Below are 22,130 nucleotides of genomic sequence, written 5' to 3'. Positions count from 1 at the left end.
TGGGATAAGACCCACTTAAATCTTACAAACTGGTATTGTGCTCTTAACTATGCCAGGCACAGTGCTAGGCCTCCGGGACCCCAAACTGAGTAAGAATATAAGCATGAAATGGCATAATGTGAGTTGGATGGTATGATTGAAGTACATGGATATTAGTGGTAAAGGTGTGAATGGTGATCAGTAAGTCACATTGAGGGAGGGCAGGTAAATGGTTGAGCCGAACCTTGAAAAGTGAGTAAAGGTGGGGAGGGTATTATACAATCTATACCAGGACTGACAACTACAGGTAAACCCAACACCAACCCCATTACTGTGCCCAGCACAGACATCATCAAATTATCATAGGCTTCTTTCCTTATCAACCAAGACATGGTGGTCTCAAAATCCTAATGCTGGTATTTTAGAGAACACTCCCAGTCTGTCCAAATGTCTACAAGTTCTTTGCCATCTGACCTCGATCCGTGGCATCTTCTTCAGGCATCTTTGTTTTCAGCAAACCAATTGTATTGACTTACTCCCATAATGTTTCAAGAGAGCTTAAATAGACCTATGTTTGGAGGAACACTTCTCCATTTTTAATGTTTCCTTCCAAGTGGAGAGAACTCCACTCTGGTAAAACTTCTGGTCTCTCTCTGCCAGTTTTATTTATCCTGTCCCAGTAAAGGAGGATTAAATTAGCTGATTATTAAATTTGTGAAGAATAAACTAGACAAGCACAGTTCATCTCCTCCCATTTTCCTTTTGGAGGGATGAGTTCTCAGTATCTCCATTCCTTATGATTTTTTCTGGGCAAGGTTTTTGTCTTGTAAGTAAGGCCTCCCTCACTGAGGTGGGATGTCCATCAATAGGGCTATAGTTATACTGCATAGTTACATTAAACCACATTTTCCAGGAAAATGAGACAAGGAAATAGAGTTATATCTCAGAAGATTGTATATAATATAGAGATTTTTTAAAAAGTCACTGGGAGAGTAAGACGGAGCTCCTTTCTGCATTCTAGAGTTATGTACTTCATTCCAAAAGCATTATGAAACTGTTTACTCCAGAGAACCATGGTCAGGCTAGAGTTAAGTCTGAAAGAACTTTGCATCTTAAGGAAGGACTAGTCCATCACTCAATCTAGGGCATTAGTGTTCAACAGAAGGAAGAGAGACAGCACACCTCGAAGGTCAGTTACTGCTTGAGGCTGAGCCTTACCCTCTTGGCTGGGGACATTGATATTTTTTTACCACAGGAATGCCATAATAGGCATACAATTTCTGCCAGCTTCATACATTAGGGCAGAAATGTGTAGATTGTTTTCATAATGGCCCATAATAAATCATGTCTCCCTATATCCATGCCTCTTTGCATCATAAGTTTGTCACTCTGACCATCAAGAGATGGTCATTTCCTTACCCTTTGAATTTGACCTAGCAACTTGCATTAACCAGCAGAATGCTGCAGACTTAATACGTATGACATTTGCCGATGAGACTTATGAGGACTGGCACCTGTTTTTTACCCTCTTGAAATTCCCATCACTAGCCCAGGAGAGACTACTGCATGATGAGAACCATCTAGAACGACAGTGAAGATGACAACCAGTGTCAAGGCTCCAGATAGATGAGTGAACCATCTTAACTCCTCTGAGCCTGGTTAAGTTGCCAGGTGATTACAGCCATATGGGTGACCCCAGGTAAAACCAGCAGAATAACCACTCAGCTGAGTTCAATAACCCAAAGAGTCATGAGAAATAATAAGTCATTGTTTTAAGTCATCCCATAATTTGGGATGGTCTGTGCCCCTGCGAAGGCCAGTTGGTATAAAGAGTGTGTTTCTCTGTGGATCTAAAGGCTTTCTGAAGAATCTGTCCCCTTATCCAACATAGAATTCCAGTATCTTTATCTTCAACCCCCTATAAATGCCACAGACTTCTTCTTTTATTAGACAATGACTTTGTCTCCCTCTATTCCCCTAGGCTTCTTTACTGGAGCCTACTTAATTTTGCATCAAGAATTTTTAGGAGAAGCTACAGTTGGCTAAGTTCATTTCCCTTTTTTATTGTCCTCTTAATTAAAGGCATATCCCCTCTCTGAGATTCATACTCCACCACCTAAAATCTCTTTTCCTCTTCTCATATTGTCCAGAGTAATTGAACTGCAATGGAAGAGGACATACATTTCTTGCAAGAGGAAATTTTTTTTTTTTTGACAAATCCTTATCTTACCAATGACACATGCCACTTTGGCTGTTCCTAGCTAGGCACAGGGACTAACTATTGTTAATTAGAGATAGGCCAGCCTCGAAGGGATTTGACTCTGGTTCCAATTTGAAATGGGGCTTGTGTGTTTGGATGTGGATTTGGATTTAGACTGTACTGCAACTTTCCTTTGCACATTAACTTAAAGCTCTTTTTCTTAAACCCAGCCAAAATGTTGCACTCCTTCTTATGCATGGGAGCACACATAGCAAAAAAGACAAACTTTTAAGTGTAGATAAAGGCTTTGAGTTGATATCTCCCAGCTGAAGGAAAATTGAAGATTCCTATTTGGAATTGCTCTGCCTTTCTAGAGCCTTAGTAGAACCAAACCTATGTTGTTTTTGTTCTGCGATGTTCAACGGTCCAACTATATTTTCATGGATTCAATAGATTATTTTGGAAGTCTTACAAACTGCTATCAACTGACTGTTTACTATGTGTATTTGCTTATCTAAATCAATCAGAAGGGTAGAGGTATTATCTCTATTTTGCAGATCAGATATATGAAGAGAGAGAAGTTAAGAAATTAACCGTGTCATGCTGAAATGCTATACTTGGTCTTAGTTCCTTAAAGAGCAAACCACATAACACAAGTAATCCATGAAAAGTTCTTCTACCATAAATACTTACATATTAACTATGTTATTCTGAAATAAACTGCAACTATCTAGCCCTACCTTACACACATCACAACTGATGCATGAATCCTAGAATCTTAGAGTTCAGAGATCTTGTCCAATTCCTTTATATTACATATAATGAGACTAAAGCTCAGCGGGATGAGGTGGGCACTTGACGGGATGGGCACTGGGTGTTATTCTGTATGTTGACAAATTGAACACCAATAAAAAATAAATTTATTAAAAAAAAATAAAGCTCAGTGGGAAAAAAGTGTGACCAGCTCAAAGTCACACAGTGGGCACTGGAAAACCTGATTTACAAGCAGTTGGGGTTTGCACATTAAGGCATGTGGTGCACAACAGTAAATGAGGTTGTCCCTTGGAAAAGATTGGCTTGATCCCCTATGAGGTTCACACTGAGAATGGCATTTATCTTGCTGAATACTACTTCATCCATGACATGGCCCCCATCTTATAGACTGTGAGATTCATATTTATTTTTATGCAAGCTGGGGGTCTAGTTCTAAGAGATGGAATCACATTAACCTAACTCACAGACTGAAATAACAAACCAGAGTGTAGATTAATTTACACCAAGGAATACCTTTATCCCTCCTCTGCCAAACACACTGTATGACAGTTAAAATATTAAAATATCTTTCTGAGACACATAGTCATTCTCAAAAGCAGGACAAACATATTCATGGGAGAAAAGTAGAAGAGAATACCCAGAGATAAGTAGAAGTGGAAGCCACCTACAAATCTCCAAGACCAAAAGCAGGAAGAGGCAGCTGGGAGTTCATTGCTTTCAGCCTAACACAGAGGTCCTCAACGTCACCACCATTGACATTTGAGGCCAGATAATTCTTAGGGTTATGGGGTCCTGTGCATTGTAGGATGTTTAACAGCATCCTTGCTCTCCACCCCCAGCACCACCCTCCCTCTTTACCTCCCACCAGTCCCACTACATAAGCAAAAATGTCTCTCATGGCCAAAATTGCTCCCGTCTGAGTACCACGGAGACTCACCTACCACTGAGGTCATCTAAATATTACAAACGGCTAGGCTCCAGAGCCAGACTCACTTTATAAAACCAAGGGTTGAGGTAGAGTATCCTCACTTTTGAACAGAAGCAACCAAACTGCTATCACCATCTGTCTGGCCAGCTGTTGTCACAACACACTCGGGACAGGATGGATAGAGACAGCCATCTCACCAGAGACCCAGCTAAGTCTTCCACTGGCACAAAGCACCAGATCGGTGACTCTCTCACATCCCCATGAGCCACTTAATGCCTCCAGTTTTTATGAGGCCCTATGTCACTTTCATCTCCTCTGGATTAACATCAATAACCTTGAACCCAAACCCCCAAACCAATGATCTCTGCATCATAACAAACTGCCCAAAGCCCACTCAGACTATGATTTTAAAGCCCAAACTATATTGTACTCATTATGGCATCATTAGCTCACCTGAGAATCTGGTACAGATTAGGTGTCAAATAAAATGTTTGTTCATGGACGAAGGGATGAATGGCCTAGTCTGAAGTGAGCACCTATAATGTATGAGGTTCTGAGCAAGGTTTATTAGATTATGAGCTTTGACACCATATACAAACCTGGATTTAGACCCTGATATGCTTCTCACTATTTGTGGTACCTTGGGACTATGACTTAAATTTCTCTGAACTCTAATTTCTTTTGTAGTAAACAGGAATAACAATGACACTTAGCACGTTGCCTGACACACAGTATGCCTTTCATTTTATTTTCTTATCCACTAGAACATATAATGATATTTAATTCTGACATCCTGTAAATTGAATCTTTCATTAGCATTTTTATTTTAGGTATCAGAGGGAGTAAGTGATTTGCCCAGGGGCACAATGCTATCAGCGAAAGGATTAGGATTCACAGCTGGCCATTCTGACAGGCTGCATCCTGGGATCTTCACAACACCACCCTATTCAGTAAACTCCTAGAGTCATTTTCAAGTAAGCAACAGATTACCTTGGACTGCTAATTGTTTGAGTCAGGGTGCTTTTTATTTACTTTCTGGAAAACTTCACTTTACTTACCCCATGTCTGGGAGGATGCAGAGAGAGCATCTCCTTCTTGAGCAGACATCATGCCTCCAAGCTCTACAGTCTAACTGGCACTATCACCTAGGGGCTCCTACCCTTCTAGAACCAGGATTGGGAGGTATTGTTTTATTTGTTAAAGTCAATGAGGTTTTATTTCTTATTTGTGCAAAACTTTTATTTTGATTTCCATGTCAGAATTTCTCTGTTTTAAAGATTTTATTTATTTATTCCTGAGAGACACAGAGAGAAAGGCAGAAATATAGATAGAGAGACAGGCAAGCTTCCCACAGGGAACCCGATGCAGGACCCAGTCCCTGGACCTGAGATCATACCCTGAACCAAAAAAGATGCTCGACTGCTGGGACCCAGGTGTCCCAGAGTTTCTCTGTTTTAATGAAATTCAGAGTTAGTTTGGATTTGGGATTCACTGCATCCAGTTATTTGAATTGACTGAACTCATCCAGAGTTGGCTCCATCCATCTCCCAAATTCACGATGTCAGCTCCATCAGGATGTTAAGAAGCTGAATGGTTTTCATACAGCAATAAATTCCAGCACCACCAATATAGATTTGAATGTCTGGGAAGAGATGGGATTGAGTAATTGTAAGATCTTGACTCTCGGCGTTCTTATTTCAACACTCTCAATAAGAAAATGTCACTTCACCAAATAAAAAAAGGTAACCTAATAATGTTTACATCAAACACAGCTCATCCATGATTCCTGGCAAGCTTTTTCATTGGCAAGAGAGCCCAGCGATACGGAACTCCTTGGAGCGGTGAATCTGAGTTTCAAACTCTGCAATAATAAACACCTACAAAGAAAGTCATGCCCACAAAAGAGCCCATGATGCTGTCATGGGTTCCCAAGAGAGGGAACCAGGACTGAACCAGGGCCCCAGCTGTCCTCTGCTTTCCCCTAGTCCCTTGCATTTCTTTCTTAATCCCACCATTTCTTCTGATTCAAAGGAAGCATATAACCCAAAGGCTCTCTTGTTTCTTTTTCATTGGGACAAAAGTTTCTTACGAATGCCCCCCAGTACAATTCCTCATTGCTCTTCTTTTCTAAGAGTTACTGCTCTTCTCCTCACCTTTACCAGAGGATCAAAAGTGATGCAGCCAAAGCCTGTCCTCCTCCCACTTAGACTCTCCCCAGACTTGAACCTGCGAGGCCCTGTTCATGCTCTCAGGCAAAGCACTGCTACAGATACAAGTGACAGCTGGCTCGTAAGACCTCACAAACAAGTTTTTTTTGGGGGGGGGTCTTGCTAACATGCATTGAAACAAATAAGGCAGAGCAATTATCACAGTGGTGATGAGGGTAAGCTCCTTCTGAAGATGTATGTTATTTTTATAAGTGAAGCAAACTCAAATGTATTGGTATTTTGGGGGGCTTGGGGGGGTTGGTTTTTTTTGGGGGGGTTGTTTGGTGTTTATTTGTTTGTTTTCTTGAGAGACAGCATGTGAGCAGGAAGGAGCAGAGGGAGAAAGAGAATCTTAACCAGGCTCCACACTGGGCAGGGCTCAATCTCATGATCTTGAGACCTTGATCAGAGCTGAAATCAAGAGTCAGGTGTCTAACTGACTGAGCCACCCAGATGCCCCTCCAGTATTTTTTCTGATTTGGGTTTTTCCAAATGACTTTGTGCTCTGCATGTATTCAGGAGGTGGCTCTCACATGGAGAATACGTTTAGAAGCCAATATACTATAGTCGTCACCATTCTTGACTTCCCTGGGAGAATTTTTACATCTACCTAGCACATAGGTGATGAGCATTTCCCTTCATCAAGACCCCTTGGCCTTTTGTCACTACTGATGCCCTCATCTGAATTGGAATGGCCAAGTTCATGGAGCAGATGAAGGGAGCCACTCAAATAGCTTTAGGCCCTAAACAGTAAGGTTTAGCCTTCTTTCTCATAGCTGTGCTTTGTAGGAAAAAAAAAAGAAAAAGAGTCTAAAATGTTTCTTATGAAAGCTACTATAGCCTGAATTATGCCCCCTTAAAATTCAAATGTCAAAGCTCTGCCCCCCAATGTGATGGTATATAAAGACAATAAGGGTTAGATGAAGTCATGAGGACAGGACCCCACCCCCAGTCCAGTTAGATTTGGGCCCTTATAAGAAGAGGAAGAGACACTAGGGCTCTCCCTTTTCCTGCTATCCCAGGGCACAGTGAGAAAGTGGCTGCCTATAGGCCAGGAAAAGGGGCCTCACCAGAAACCTTCCATGCCAGCACCTTGATTTTTAGCCTGTAGTACTGTGAGAAATAAATGTCTGCTGTTTAAGCCACCTGGGCTATGGTATTGTTGTGGCACTCCAAGCATACCAAGATGGAAGCAGATGGAAATCATCACTTATGCAAAAGTAGCCTTGATTTCCTAATCGTAAAATAGCCCTGAAAAGTCAGGAGGCTGGAGAAAGATGAAAAGAAAGACTGAGCATGCTGAGTTCTTCAGAGCCAACTATTAGGCTTCAGCAGGCCCCTGGCCCATGAACACCGCCCATGGGAAGAGTGGAAACATGCTGGGGTGGGGTGGGGGTAAGGGGGGCGTGCTCAGGGAAACTGATCAGGAAGGTGGTACCTCAATTCCTTGGGAGTCTCTGGAGAAAGCTGATCTTTTTAATGTACCAACGAACAAACAAACAAACAACAAAAGCTAACCCATTGAAGACCCAACTATCTCAGGTTCTGCAGGAAGGGCTTATTTTTGTTTCCAGGGAATTGTTTTCTTACTGTGGAGGCTTTGCTGCCTCCTGCCCAAGAAGTGGTTTTGTTTTCTCTATAGGCATTTACCAGTCTCTTTTGTTGCAGGAAATAGAGAGCCACACAGGCCATCTCAGATAATAGGGTTTTACTGCAAGGCACAGAGAGCATTAAGGAAGGAAATAAACTCGGGAAAATGGAGAATGGACCCCTCCCCCTTTGACAGTAGGATCTCCCCAATCTCCTCATTGGGAAGATTCCACCCTCCCAGCTATTTCTCCTGTCCCTTCCTCTATGCACCATCCGCCTCATGCTTTACCCTCTCTCCACCTCAATAAATATTTCAGAATGAGTGAATGAATGAATGAATGAATGAATGAATGAAATGCCCATCCTTTCTATTCCTTCCTAATGTGGCCTTAGTCACAGCTTTAGCTTTAGAACCCATTTTGTCATCATTGCTTTGTGAAACATGTGTGTGTGCGCGTGAATGTGTCTGCATGTGCATGTGTTGTTTTAACTACAATTCTGTCTCCTACCTTCATCTAATTTTCCAAATTAAATTCCAGAAGCCAAGAGAGAAAAAACAATTGACCTTGCAAATCACTATTATCACTGCTTCTACAGAGATTTTTCATACCAGGTCACTCTTGTCTGGTCAGTTGGTTGGTTGGTTGGTTGGTTTGGTTTGGTTTCCAGATGGTAGGGGAAGAAAGAAGCAAGATCCTGGGGCTTAGAACATATCTACATTGGGGCGCTCACCACTAAGATTTCATGATTTAGCAAATAAAATTGCAGGATGCCATATTTGGATATACTTATTCTAAAAATCACTTATTGTTTACCTGAAATACAAATTTAACTGGCTGTTATGTATTTTATCTACTCCCCACCAAACCAGTTTGAATGAGGCACCTTCCCAAAGATGAGATCGCTGGGTGGCCTGAGTGATGTGCCCAGTCCCCCATCCTTTAATGGAAATCTGTCTAAAATACATATGTGATCAATGGGAGGACTGAGTGACTCAGTTGGTTAAGCATCCAACTCTTTATTTCAGCTTAGGTCATGATCTCAGGGTCCTGAGATGGAGCCCCACATCAGGCTCCCAGCCAAGCATGGAGTCAGCTTCGGATTTTCTCTCTCCCTCTCCCTCTCCCTCTGCCCCTCCCCCTGCTTGCTCTCTCTCTCAAAAAATAAAATTAAATAAAATACATACACGATCACTGTTTGAACAGACAAAAGGCATGAAGTATACAATTAACCATTTCCTGATAATACGGGGTCATCATTGCATCAGTTTTGGGTGTGTGTTCAAGGCCTCTTGTTGCATGTACTGTTAGCCTCTGCACTGGAACTTTCATTTGGGAGGGCCTATTTTTTCAGATGTATGCTAGCTATGTTCTCGCTGTCAGTGGTCACAGCTTGCTGCTGGTAGTATGTTTGCCTCTTTTGCTTTCAAATATAGAGAGGTTTTTTTTTCTTTTGGTAATTATTACATTTATTATATTTTTTATATATTTGGTACTATAGTACTATTTATGTACTTAAAATACGAATACATAGAGACTCTGAGTGAGGGCATTAGGAATTTTATGAGATTCCATATTAATATTGCACTTCACAGTTTCAAAACTTGTGAGTTCTAATACTTAGATTTTATAGCATTGGCTCCTCAGAAATAGATTTGCTCCATTTAGAGAAGGAAGACTGCACTTATTTATTGTTGCTGAGTGGTGTTCCAGATTCTCTGCTTTATGTGACATACAACTTAGCAGTGTGTTTCAGATGCATGACATTGAGGTAGCTAAATCCCCAGTAAAAGAGGTTATTACCCTATTTTTAAAATATAACATTATGTAATCCTTGATTCCCCAGGCTGTTCCTGAGTGGGGAAAGATGACCAGGGTTAAAGATACCAATTAAAAGCATAGCTTTTTTTTTTTTTAATTTCTGAGCTTCCACTATTGCAATTGCTGACACCTCAAAACTGCACCTGACCAAGCTCCACACAGGGTGCTCCTCCTCTTATAAGCCCTGCTCCATCAATGGTACCACCATCACCATTGCTCAAGCCAGAAACCTGAAGGTCCTGCTAGACCTCCCTCCTCTCTTAAAATGAATAAGTCATGAAACTGGCCAATTTTGCCTTCTGACTACATTAATCTTTTCATTCTTTCCATTCGCACTCACCTGTCCCTGTCCCTTTTTAAATCTGCTGGGACTATGGAAATAGCCTTCTATTTACTTCCTTCTTTTAATTTAGGGCCTTCTGCCCCCACAAATCAATTGTGCACACCATCATTGGAACATTCTTACAAGATAAACCAACCCATGTCACTGCTCTACCTAATTCCCCACTGGCTCTGGGAACCAGACCCTTCCACACTCGTGGCCTTCATCTCCCACCTTAGTCTTCTGACCTTGAACTTTATACTCTCTGAAAACTGCTTGTGTTCTCTCTCCCATGCAGCACTATTTCACACCTCAGTAGCTTTGCTAATACTGTGTTCTCTGCCAGAAACACTCTTAGCAACTCTACCGCCTAGCCAGCTCCCACTAATGCCTTTCTAAACTCAATCGTTCTCAGCTTCATCCTCTCCTGACCCCAACCTCAAGCTGGGTTTACATGCTTCTCCTTTGTGTCCCCACAACATCCGGGATAGCTCCTTCTTATAACACTGCACAACATCAAAATTTTTCATGTGAACTTATCTTGAGCTAGACTATGAGCCTCCTGAGGGTAAGGATATTCCTCATTTCCTCTGTCCTAAATGCTTGAAACAGCACCTTTCACACAGGAGACGATGATGGTCAGTGGATCTGCCCATGGAGACAGAAACATCTAACATGTTCTTGAGAGCCCTTCAGCTCTCCTCTCCTCTCCTCTCCTCTCTTCTCCTCTCCTCTCCTCTCCTCTCCTCTCCTCATGAATCTCTGCTGGACATCTGGCAGCCCTGCTCTCCAGCTGCTCCTGCCTCTGCTGATGCCAACAGTGATAGGTCAGGGCAATTCCAGCTACAACTCATGCTGTAGCCATTAGGTATTACTCTTTCCCTCATGGCATTACATTTCTTCTAAGGCACCCAACCATGGAGGCTTAGTGTTGCCATTTCTTATAGTCCCTATGATGTAATAAAATTTATTTTGTTATAACCCAGCTCCCTATTATCCAAAATTAGAAAGTATTCCCTGAGGAGTAACTTGAAGAACAATGTGAATGACATCCTCCAGTGCCTCCCTTCTCACCCCTGATCACCTCTTGCTCCTTGTGGGTGCCTGTCCTGCCCAACTGGAACAGAACTGACATGATAGAGCTCAGTTTTACCATCTTAGTTTGTGCCAACACTCAGATACCTTGTATAAAGTTTGAACTTCACCCTTCTGGGTCCCTTAATTCCAGTACCTTAAAATGTCAACTATGGCTTTTCCCTTAGAGCTCCGCTAATTTTCGTGCAAATAAGATGCATCTAGACTTCTCTCTTAGGTGATCAGTTCTCTGCAGGGGATTGCCCCCCAATCCCTGACCCCTGCCTAATTTTCTGACCTTCCATACTTTTACTTAGAAATGGCCTCTTCTACTGGAATAAAGCAGATGCCCCTTCAAGGTGGATCAGACCCTCTCCTGAACTGTGAGGCCCCTGAGGCATTATTCCCAGCTCTGCTGACAGAATGTGTCAATATTCTCAATCAATGACAGTTGGGTTATAGAATAACTCTAGAGCTTTGCACAAAATCTGGGTTTTCCCCACTCATGGACTGTACAAGTGTCTGAAGATCTTATATTCCGCAGTGAAGTGTAATTATACAAACAAGCTCCCTGATGACACTGGAAACAGAGTTTGAAAACTTAAAAACCCACAACTCCTTAAGTGTATTCTTCAAAGTCAGATGATTTATATGTCAATCATGTATAAGGTTTGTGTTTTAGTTTCCCAGTGCAATCTCAAACGTCTTACCCTTTGGTGACTTTTCTCTTCTTACACATCTATGCAGGCCTCTTTTTCCTGGATACAATGCATAATGGCACTTACAAGAAATCGTTGGTCTCTTTCTTCAAAGTAGAACACAATGAAGTTCGTGGCAGATAGTGATTCATGGTTAGATTAATTAGAAACTAAATGAAGGAGACCAGAGTATTTAGTTATCTATTAATGCATAACAAACTACCTCAACACTTAGTAGCTTAATACGACAACCATTTTATTATGTCTCTCAATTTCGTGGGTCAGGAATTCACACAAGGCTCAGCGGCATAATTCTTAGGTTCTTTATGGCATAAAGCAAGTACACTTGGGGGTTGTCCACAGGCAGATGGGCTAGTCTGGAGAGTCAGCTTCGTTCACAGATCTGGTACCATGACAGATGCCTGGGAGGCTACACTCAGCTGGGACTGCCAAGGGGAGGATGTACACCGGGTCATTCCAAGACGGTCACCTCAGAAAAATCGGACTTCCTGTGGGGCTAGCTTCCCACTGAGCAACTGCTCTGAAAGACAGAAGGTGGAAGTTCACAGTCTGTTGAGGCCACAGAGTGTCACTTCCACCATTGCCGATTGGTCAAGCAGTCCTGGAGCTCACATAGGAGGGGACGTAGACCTGACCCTTCAATAGAAGAAACAGAAGAGAATTTGCAGCCATTCTTTGATGTACCTCCAAGAATGGCTCCTGAGAGAGTGGCAGAGAGAACATAACCTCATTCATTGCCTCAGCAAATACTTACGGGGTGCCCACCACTGAGCACAAGATGATATGCTGGGCTCTAGAACAAGTCTGTGAGCTAACTCGTGGGTCGCAGACCAGGACAGCTCTCAGACCAGGACAGCTCCCAGACACTGACAACAGATCTGCAGTGTTTGTTTTTAAATACTTGAATTAATCATCAAGGCTTAAAAATCTGTGGGTGTCACATAAAATCTGAGTTCTCAACTTTAAGGGATGAAAAATTAATCTTGCCAGCACCTGGCTGGAACTGCCAAAGAGCCACATGCAGCTTGAGGGGCCTGGCCTCAGGCACAAAGGAGCACGTGGCTACAGGGAGTTCCAGGCCTCACCACCCCACCCCCCGCCCCCAGTAATGTTCCTTCTGGCTGCTTGTGGGCCCTTCAGCCCACCGCTCCCCCCTCCACTGGCAGAAATATGGATAAAACCTTGTCCCTGTCAGCTGTCACCAAAGCCATAGCTTTTGGAACAATGGCTGAACTGGCCACAATGGCCACAGCTTCTAGAATCATTTACCATTCCGTGACACCATTCTCTAAGACAGAATTCTTTTTTTTTTTTTTTAATTTGAGAGGGAGAGAGAGATAATGACAGAGATAATGAGCGAGAGCATGAGCTGGGTGCAGAGAGAGAAGCAGTCTTCTCATTGAGCAGGGAGCCCGATGTGGGGCTCTGTCCCAGGACCCTGGGATCGTGACCTGAGCCAAAAGCAGACACCCAACTGACTGGGCCACCCAGGCACCACTCTAAGACAGAAATTTTAGAAGTGACATATGGGCAGCAAAAATGGTGTAAGAAATAGTTTTAAGGGCAGCCCGGGTGGCTCAGCAGTTTAGCGCCGCGTTCAACCCAGGGCCTGATCCTGGAGTCCCGGGATCGAGTCCCACTTCGGGCTCCCTGCATGGAGCCTGCTTCTCCCTCTGCCTGTGTCTCTGCCTCTCTCTTTCTCTCTCTCTCTCTCTCTCTCTGTGTGTCTCATGAATAAATAAATAAAATCTTTTTAAAAAAAAGAAAATTAACTTAAAAAAGAAATAGTTTTAAGTGACATAAAAATGCATTTTTATTTTAGCAGACTTGTTTTTAATTCCATGTACCTGAAGAAAAAATATTACCAGCACATCAAACCACGTGATGGACACTAATGATACAAATTTCATATTTTGAAAAAAAGCTTATGAAACATTTCTTGCATATAAAAATGTCTACTACATGTAAGATACAAAGAATAATCTAATAAACGTGCACACACTCACCAAACAGCACAGAAACAGAATGTTATGAATGACCAGTCGTGCTCCTATACCTCTTTCCCTGATCATGGCTTTTTTTCCCAAAGTAGCCAAATTTTAGGTTTTTGTTAGTGTCCCTCCATTGTTTTCCTTCACAGGTTCACTATACCTATATGCATCTTGAAATAACATGTTTAATTTTGAAAGTTTCAGAATTATAGAAATGGAAATGTCCACATGTATTTGTGACTTGCTTTTTTTTTTTTTTTTTTGCTCCTGGTTACATTTGTGAGATTTGTCCATTTTGAAGCCTATGGATGTCATTCATTCATTTTTATTGTGTTAAGTAGTCCACTGTATGATATATTGCAACTCATATAGTCATCCCTCTATTAATGGTCAATGAAATTATACATTTTGGCTGTAATGAATAATGTCATTATGAACATTCCCCTACAGGTGCACAAGTGCAGCAGTTTCTTTAGGGTACATGCCTGAAAAGGAAATATCTGGATCTTAGAAGATGCTCCTCCTTATCAAGTATCCCAAATATAGTATTGCTAAATCACTTCACCAAGTGGCTTAACCCTGCTCTCAGCCATGCATGAAAACACCTGCTACTCTACATCTTGGTCAGTACTCAGTATCACTCGACTTTTTAGCATGTACCTCTCTGGGGTATCAAGTGATATTACATTATAATTTTAATTTGAATCTCTCTCATTACCAATGAGGTTGGGTATTTTTTGTCTGTTTATTCTAAATTCTGTTTCCTTGTAAAATATCTATTCATATCTTTTCTATTGGGATAGTTTTCTTTTTTTATTGAAGTGTAGGAATTCTTTATGCATAAAACACTAGGTACATTTGTGGGGAGTTTTTTGCTTTATTAGTAGTGTGTTTTACTGGAAAGTTTTCATCTTAGTACAGTTAGATTTGTCAAATTTTTCATCAATGTTTTGTAGTTTTTAATTGTCGGCTTACCCTGAATCAATAAATACATAAGACAAAAATTTCCCTAAATATTTAAGGTTTTGTTTCTCACACTTAAATCTTTAGTCTTCCTGGAAATTATTTTTATATATTGTATAATGTAGGTACCCAATTTCACTTAATATGGATAATCAATTTTCCCAGCACTATGCCTATTTCTAGCCCAATATGCAAGCTTTATCTGACACCAAGTTTTATATGTGCAAAGGTAGGTTTCCTAGCTCCTGAATTTATTTTAGTCGTCTAGTTTTTTTTTTTTTTTAATCTCTGTACTGCTGGTACATGGCCAATTAATATAGCTTCAAAAATATCACATAAAGAATATTTCCCTACCCTGTTTTTCTTCAAGAATGTTCTTTTTGGCCATTTGCTTTTTATTGTGAATGGTATGCTCTTTTTCTTTTTAACTGTATATTCAAAATGCATATTGCTGACATTTATTTATTAAATTTATTTTTAAAATTGACATCCAATTTTTAAAATACTTAAATCCAGCAACCTAGCTATACTTCTTATTAATTCTGATAGTTTGTCTATAGACCATCTGAGATTTTTGGGGGTAGGACAAAAATACTGCCTTCAACTGATGATGGTTATGTTCCAGAAGTATCCTTTTCTTGTTTCTGATTTTAAGGAGAATGCTTCTAATTAATTACCATTAAGTATGATGTAGCTGAAGGTCTTTTGGTCAATACCTTTTATGAGGTTAAGGAATTTTCTTCATATTCTTAGTTTGCTAAGAGTTTTTTTTTCCATGAACAAGTGTTATCTTTTATTCCATGTGTTTTCTTCATCTAAAAAGATCAGCATATGGTTTCCACGTTATAGCAAATTTGCATTCCTTGGAATAATTCAATATGATTATGATATTCTGATATTTGTAGAATTACCTTTTCTGTACACTGTTTGCTGAAATACTTTGCCAAGGATTTCTACATCCATATTTATGATTTAGATTGGATGGTGATTTTCCCTTTCTATACAGTCATCATCTGGTTTTGGAATTACAAAATGAGTTGGGGCATTTCCTGTTTTTTGCTATTATCTGGAAGAATTTAAATAATATTTAAATTACCTTGAGTAACTTGATAGGATGAGCATTGGGTGCTATACTATATGTTGGCAAATCGAAATTCAATAGTATATATATATATATATATATATATATATATATAATAAAATATGTAATATAATAAAATAAAACCTAAAAATTAATAAATATAGGTATATAATAAAATATATATATTAACATAAAATAAAACCTAAAAAAAAAAGTAAATAAATTACCTCAAGTATTAGAAAGACTAGTCTGAAATGTCATTAAAATGTTGTATTTTGGGGCACCTGAGTGGCTCAGCTGGTTAAGCATCTGCCACTGGCTTGGGTCATGATCCCCAGGTCCTGGGATCAAATCCTGCTCAGCGGGGAGCCTGCTTCTCCCTCTCCCACTTTCCCCACTTGTGATTCTCTCTCTCTCTCTCTCTCTCTCTCTTTCTCTCTCAATGTCAAATACATAAATTAAATCTCTTGGGGAAAAAAAGATGTTGTATTTTATTTAGGGGAAGATTTTGATATTTATTCATTCAAAAATTTTGACAATTATAGCACCATTCAGGATTTCTGTGTCTGCCTGAGTTAATTCTGGTAATTTATATTTTATAGCAATTTGTCCATCAGAGAAGAGGTCTAGGCTAAAGACCTATCTATCTTTTTATCTCCTGCATCAAGAGCCAACACCAATTGAATAAAGGTGCTAAAATAAAATGTAATGAACCAGTGATACAAAATGATCAGTCACCTGCCATGCTCCCAGACATACTAATTCATGGGCTTCTCAGGGGACACGCCAATGAATCTTGAACACAGCATAGTGAGGGCCAAAGCCTGCCTTGGTCAGTGGCTCATTTTAAGTCCTTAACTCAGCACTAAAAATTTTAACTGGAAATTGAAGCTAATAATCCTGATAAACTGCTCACTTCACTGTGTAAGTGTGCAGATGTAAGGTGATAACACACACACACACACACTGCATTTTGGAATACAATCACTCAAAATTACTAAATGCAGAGGAATTAATGTACAAACCAAGTCCCTTTCATCCCATCTTTAGGTTTCTGGTTCACATACAAAGGGGTTTGCAAACTCTATTAATGTCTCACAAAATGTAGCCACTGGCATGATGCCCACCTTAGCTATTCTCTACTGATCATTGCTTCCAATACACAGTGTATTTCAAAGAGTCAGACAGATTATGCAAGGTCAGACACAGTGCTGGGCCATCCTTCCTGGTGTCTCATGTGGCTGAAGCCGTATTCTATGTGGTCATAGGTTTACTAAACAGCTGTGCTGGAGGAGAAAGAGCTTGAACTTTGGAGTCTGGAGACCCAAATGTAACTCCAACTCTTCTACTTCCTAGCAAGGGACCATAGACAATTCACAGAGCTCTTATGGGCCTCCTTCCCTGTATAACAAGAATGAAATCATCTCCCTCACAGTATAATGAGATTGAAGATTCTCACCTCCTTTGTTGTAAATATGAAGACTAAAAGAGATATTTGTACACATGTTCTTAAAACTGCTATGCACAATATAAAATAATCTTTTTTTCCCTAATGATAATCGAATAATATGAATGAAAAGCAGGATTGTATAATGGGCAAAGACTGAATCTTACAACAAGAAAATATAGGTTTGAATACTTAGTGCTGCCTCATTTAAGATGTGTGCTTTTAATCAAGGTACCCTTTACTTTGAGAAGTAAATGGGAGCTTATACATAAAGTGTTGGCAAAGAGAAATAAATAAACAATATTTTATTTTATCATCCCACCCCCGACCACTACACATTTGAATTTGACCAAAGAAAAATACACATATTTATCTTTTAACTTGTTCTGTTAATTTGTTCAATTGGTTCCAAACTGATTTTGAAAAAATCCCAGCCTGATGGAAGAAAAAACACATACGGCTTTGGAGTTCTAAGAATGTGTGGGTGAGACCAGTTGACCTCTTTGGATTAATGCTTGAACTCCACATGTGAAGTCTTTGCTCTGTGTCTGAGCAAGATCTCTCAGTAATTTAAAGACGTTTATCTCCCCAAGATTAGTTAATGGAGGATGGACTTGGGAAAGCCCGGTGATAAAATTTCTTCCTCAGATTTACCTGATGTTGAGCTTGAGAGGGGGCTTCCTCCAGAAGCCATTAGGGAAACCTCATCCATAACTAAAACCAAAACACCCTCCACTGTGGATTTGCAGATTCACTGAATGGAGCAGTTAGAAATTAACTTGTTCGGCTTCTCTCTTGCCTTTAGCCATCCACACCCAGAAAGAAAAACACCATCCAGCAGAAGCTCAGTGCTGAGGTGTCAGAATCAGTAACTACTCTTCAGAGAATTCAACTGAGTCATTTGGAGATGATGGTTGACTAGAGATATTTTATCACTTTCTGACATTTTAAGTTAAATCTCCTTTAGAGAAATTGTGGAGTTTGAAGTTGCTTAGCAAAAGTCTGCTAATTCTCTGTATTGTATTATCAGCAATTTGAGGACAGGGATCAAGTCTCCTCATTTATTTTTAATCCCTGGGGTGGCACTGACACACAGAATTGCTGCTCAATAAACATTTCTTGAATGTTATTCTTCTCTCTGAACTCAATTTGCATTGTGTGGACTTTGGCACCTGCCCCCCACTTGGCCTCCTATTCTTTTCCCATTTACTACCTCCTTTCACTAAAAATGACTAAGGCATTCTTCCAAGACCTGGCTCAAACTCATTTCTAGCAGAAAGTCATCTGAGATTAACCATACCTTCCGTGATCCCCTCCCCCACATTTGGCATTCCTTCAGCCTCAGAGGGTTTAGGCTGCATATTGGTTGCTTTATACAGGTCTTCCAACTGACTTATTTATAATATCTGTTCCTTTCCAGTTACAGAAAGATGAATACCTGGAATTGTGTTAGGCATTTATCACCTTCTCAAAAAATGTGCATTAAAAATGGAATGCATAGAGAGAAAGAAGAAAGAACAAAAAAATAAGAAAGGTAGAGGAGTATTCCTAATGTATGAATGCCTAATATACACTGCTTCTGTAAATGCAGCATCATGGCAAATCAGATGAATAAAATAATTGCCATTGGATTATTCTTCAATAAGATAAAAACAGAACACAGAAAACCAAGAGAAACCATAAAATACAGAGAATGAAGCACATATTGTTTGCCTCTTTACTCAGTTTAACTTCTCATTGTTATAGGGATTTCACAAAGGTGACCACCTTCCAGATATTTTTTATATTTGTCAAACCATCATTTGTTCTTGTAAAGAAAATCTACTTTATTATCCCCCTTAAATGCATCCGGAAGTACAAATTGAGTCAACAAGCAAGGGAGTTGGGATTAAAATCTGATACAATCATTAGCAGGTGTCTTAGTCAGTTCTGCAGGATGAAAATCCAAGACCAAGATGCCAGTAGACTTGGTTCTTAGTGAAGATCCTCTTCCTGGCTTGTAGAGAGCTGTCTTTTCACTACATCCTTACATGGCACAGAGACTGAGCTCCAGTCTCTTCCTGTTTTTGCAAGGACACTAATTCCATCATGGGGGCTCCACCTTCATGACCTCATCTAAATTTAATCACCTTCCAAAGGCTCTACTTCCTCACACTATCACATTCAGGGTTGGGTCTTCAAATATATGAGTTTTAGAGAGACACAAATATTTGTGAATATAGAATATTCACAAATGTTCTATAACACCAGAAATCTTCAGTTGGTCCAGAGGCCATGTGAGGGTGATGTGGCAATGATGTCTGCCATGAGGGTATTCACCAGCACTAATTCATGCAGACGATGATGGCTGGCTGGAAACAGGCTGTTCTTTCCTCACCACACTGGATTCTTCTTGAAGCCGGGTGCTCTGTAGAAGAGAAAATGTTCCTCTTCATTTGTTTTTTCACTGAACAATTATTTATTACTTATTGAATCTCCAGTATGTGTCAGGTGCTCTTCTAGGTACCTGTGTTGGTCCCTCTGGGAGCTTATGTTCTAGCTGGGAAAGTCAAGCGATATAGTAATAAACAAATGGGCAAGATCATTTCACAATGATATATATAATGAAGGGTAGTGTGATAGGTCATTATTCGACTCAACATACGTGACTGTCTGCTCCTTTGCTAAGGTTCCTAGATAGGTTCTCCAAGTTTGTCCTCAGATGATTTTATTTTTGTCAATGTCAGGAGAATCTCACCTTTTCTTTCTGCCATCTTCATCCTTTTCCTTCCAGCTCACATTTATTGAAGCACTGGGTTAAAATGCTTCGCTATTCAGTATCTTACTTAATCCTGATGACAGCACCATGAGTTTAATATCATGAGTACAACCATTTTACAGATGAGAAATCCGGGGCAGAGAATGTTTTAGCAACTTGCCTAAGGCCATACAGCAAATAAGTGGTGAAGCCAGGGTATAAATGTGTGTCCTCTGATTCCAGAGCCCTTAGCAAAGTCAATCTGTCATCATTTTCCCCAAGGCAGAGTTAGCCCTTCCAACAAAAGGAAGCACCAAACAGATGTCCTCCATCTCCCCAAAGGATAGAAGAAGGATTTGTATTACAGCCAAGGGATATAAACTAGACATGGTAAAGAATATCCAGCCATAAAAGCTAAAAACTTCCTAGAGAAGTTTAGGAAACTTTTTCCTCTGGAGATTTAAAATGGGGGTTGCCGAAGTACTACCCATGGGTGAAATCCAGCTACCTGGTTTCATAAATAGTGTCAGTGGCACACAGCCACACTCTTTCATTTACATATTGTCTATGGCTGCTTTCACATTACAAGGATAGAATGGAGGAGTTGTGACAAAGACCATATGGCCCACAAAGCCTAAAATTTTTATTATCTGGTCCTTTATAGAAAATATTTGCTGACTCTGATCTAGAATAGCAGGATGGATTTTGCCTGGGTTGGCTTAAGTATGGTTCTTCCTAAAGCCAAAGAATGGTCTTGTTGAAACTCTAATGTCCTTCTCAGCTCTAGGACTAAAGATGTATTTCTGTGGTCCAAACAGGCCATTCCTAATTGGTGGCACTCTTCTAGCCACTTTTTCCAGCTGCCTTCCAGCTCTGATTTGGCTATGTCCTTATATTGCGTTTAAAGTATATGTAGCTGGGATGGCTGGGCGGCTCAGTCAGTTAAGCATCCAACTCTCGATTTCAGCCAAGGTCAAGTCACAGTCTCGAGGTCCTGAGATTCAGGCCCATGTCTTGCTCTGTGCTCGTGGGACAGTCTGCTGGATATTTTCTGTCTGCCCTTCCCACTCACTTTCTCTCTCTCTCAAATAAATAAATAAATCTTTAAAAATAAAATAAAATAAAGTGTATGTAGCTGACAGAAGTTTCCCAAATTACACTGTAGACTACCATAAGCACAGCTGAATTGTGGTGGGGCCTGGAGGGCACCAGTAATAAATTCAACCCCCCAAAGGAATTTAGTGTGGCACTTGCACTGATGTTAACTCTGCTTCAGTTGCCATTTGGATTGGGTGTGAAGGGATGACAGGTGTCTGTTGTCCCATCACAATAGTGATTAATATTCTTGCTATGATCTCCATTATTACAAATAAGGATATAACTTATTTAATTTTATCTTGGATAAAAGAAAAACTGGTTGTTAAGAACATCAAGTATTAATTGCTAAAGAAGTCTTATTGATCAAACCGGAGGAGCAGAACTGAGCCATTAGTGAATTCCTTTGGAAAAATACTACACACATACACACATACACACACACACACACACACACACACACACACCCTGGGACAAATGTGCTAACTGCAAACATTTTCCATTCCAAAGAACTTCATGAGCATTTTCCCAATTCAGTTCAATATTAGATGACACTCTTTTTTTTTTTTTTTTTTTTTTTTAACCACCCCTGAGAAACTGGCCTGGGAGCCTTCTTCTCACAAACTGTTGTAATCTTAAACAAGTGACTTCATCTCTCTGAGCCTCATTTTCTTCTGTGAGATGTGGCCATAAGAATGGATGCTCTTTTCCTACACACAGAAGAGCCAGCATGCTTGTGAGCCTTAAATGCCCTCCATCCACCCCAGCTGGCTCCCTCCAAGCCACGTCTCAGCACAGTGCAGTGAAAAGACATGAACTTGGGAGCTGGCCAGACTTAGGTCCAAACTTGAAAAGCACATTTTTATTTAGCAGTTTGGGCCTCATGCCCCTCATTGAAATGGCAATCCATATCCCCTACCTTCTGCCGAAGACCCTCTATTACTCAGCCTTGTGCACCACACCCTGCATTTGATTATCTTCCACAATCAAATCAGAAAATTAATATTCCTGGTTCCTCTCATTGCCCTCAAGGAGGTGTGTATTCCCAGGTCCCCCCAGGGTGGTCTGCACTGTGAGCTGTGTGTCTGTATGGACTCCTCTCATAGGCAATGACTTCCTTGAAGTCAAGTGCTGTACCTTAGGTCAAGCACTATGGGGACTTCCGCATCAAAAACACTCCCTGAGAAAAGCCCATTGACATCT

At 40.5% G+C, this 22,130-nt stretch overlaps 3 long non-coding RNA genes across 7 annotated transcripts in view; 1 reads left to right on the top strand and 2 right to left on the bottom strand.

The window, feature by feature from the left end:
• The window catches only part of LOC144307076 (uncharacterized), a 130,396-nt gene that overhangs the window by 47,504 nt on the left and 60,762 nt on the right, over positions 1 to 22,130 (bottom strand). Inside the window, exons 5-6 of one of the 3 annotated variants that reach the window (XR_013374050.1) lie at positions 11,605 to 11,762; positions 5,170 to 5,523 (exon numbers count right to left, since the gene is read on the bottom strand). The exons of the other annotated variants lie outside the window; for them this stretch is intronic. This is a non-coding gene — a long non-coding RNA (uncharacterized LOC144307076). Of the gene's footprint in view, positions 1 to 5,169; positions 5,524 to 11,604; positions 11,763 to 22,130 lie in introns of those variants that run through there. 3 annotated transcript variants of the gene reach the window in all.
• LOC144307077 (uncharacterized) lies at positions 1,058 to 18,182 on the top strand. Of its 2 annotated transcripts, XR_013374051.1 has the most exons (5): positions 1,058 to 1,168; positions 1,528 to 1,678; positions 4,712 to 4,855; positions 14,055 to 14,227; positions 17,901 to 18,182. It is a non-coding gene; the product is annotated as an uncharacterized LOC144307077 (long non-coding RNA). The 2 variants fall into 2 exon arrangements; XR_013374052.1 differs by lacking the exon at positions 1,528 to 1,678.
• Positions 11,828 to 12,874, bottom strand: LOC144307074 (uncharacterized). Of its 2 annotated transcripts, XR_013374046.1 has the most exons (3): positions 12,795 to 12,874; positions 12,368 to 12,491; positions 11,828 to 12,133 (listed from the first exon to the last, which is right to left on the bottom strand). It is a non-coding gene; the product is annotated as an uncharacterized LOC144307074 (long non-coding RNA). The 2 variants fall into 2 exon arrangements; XR_013374045.1 differs by lacking the exon at positions 12,795 to 12,874 and having other exon boundaries at positions 12,368 to 12,786.

Source organism: Canis aureus, chromosome 38 (assembly GCF_053574225.1).
Source record: "Canis aureus isolate CA01 chromosome 38, VMU_Caureus_v.1.0, whole genome shotgun sequence".
In the NCBI taxonomy this organism is placed as follows: Eukaryota; Metazoa; Chordata; class Mammalia; order Carnivora; family Canidae; genus Canis; species Canis aureus.
Note: the sequence above shows the minus strand (reverse complement) of the source record. Positions and strands in the feature narration are given on the sequence as shown.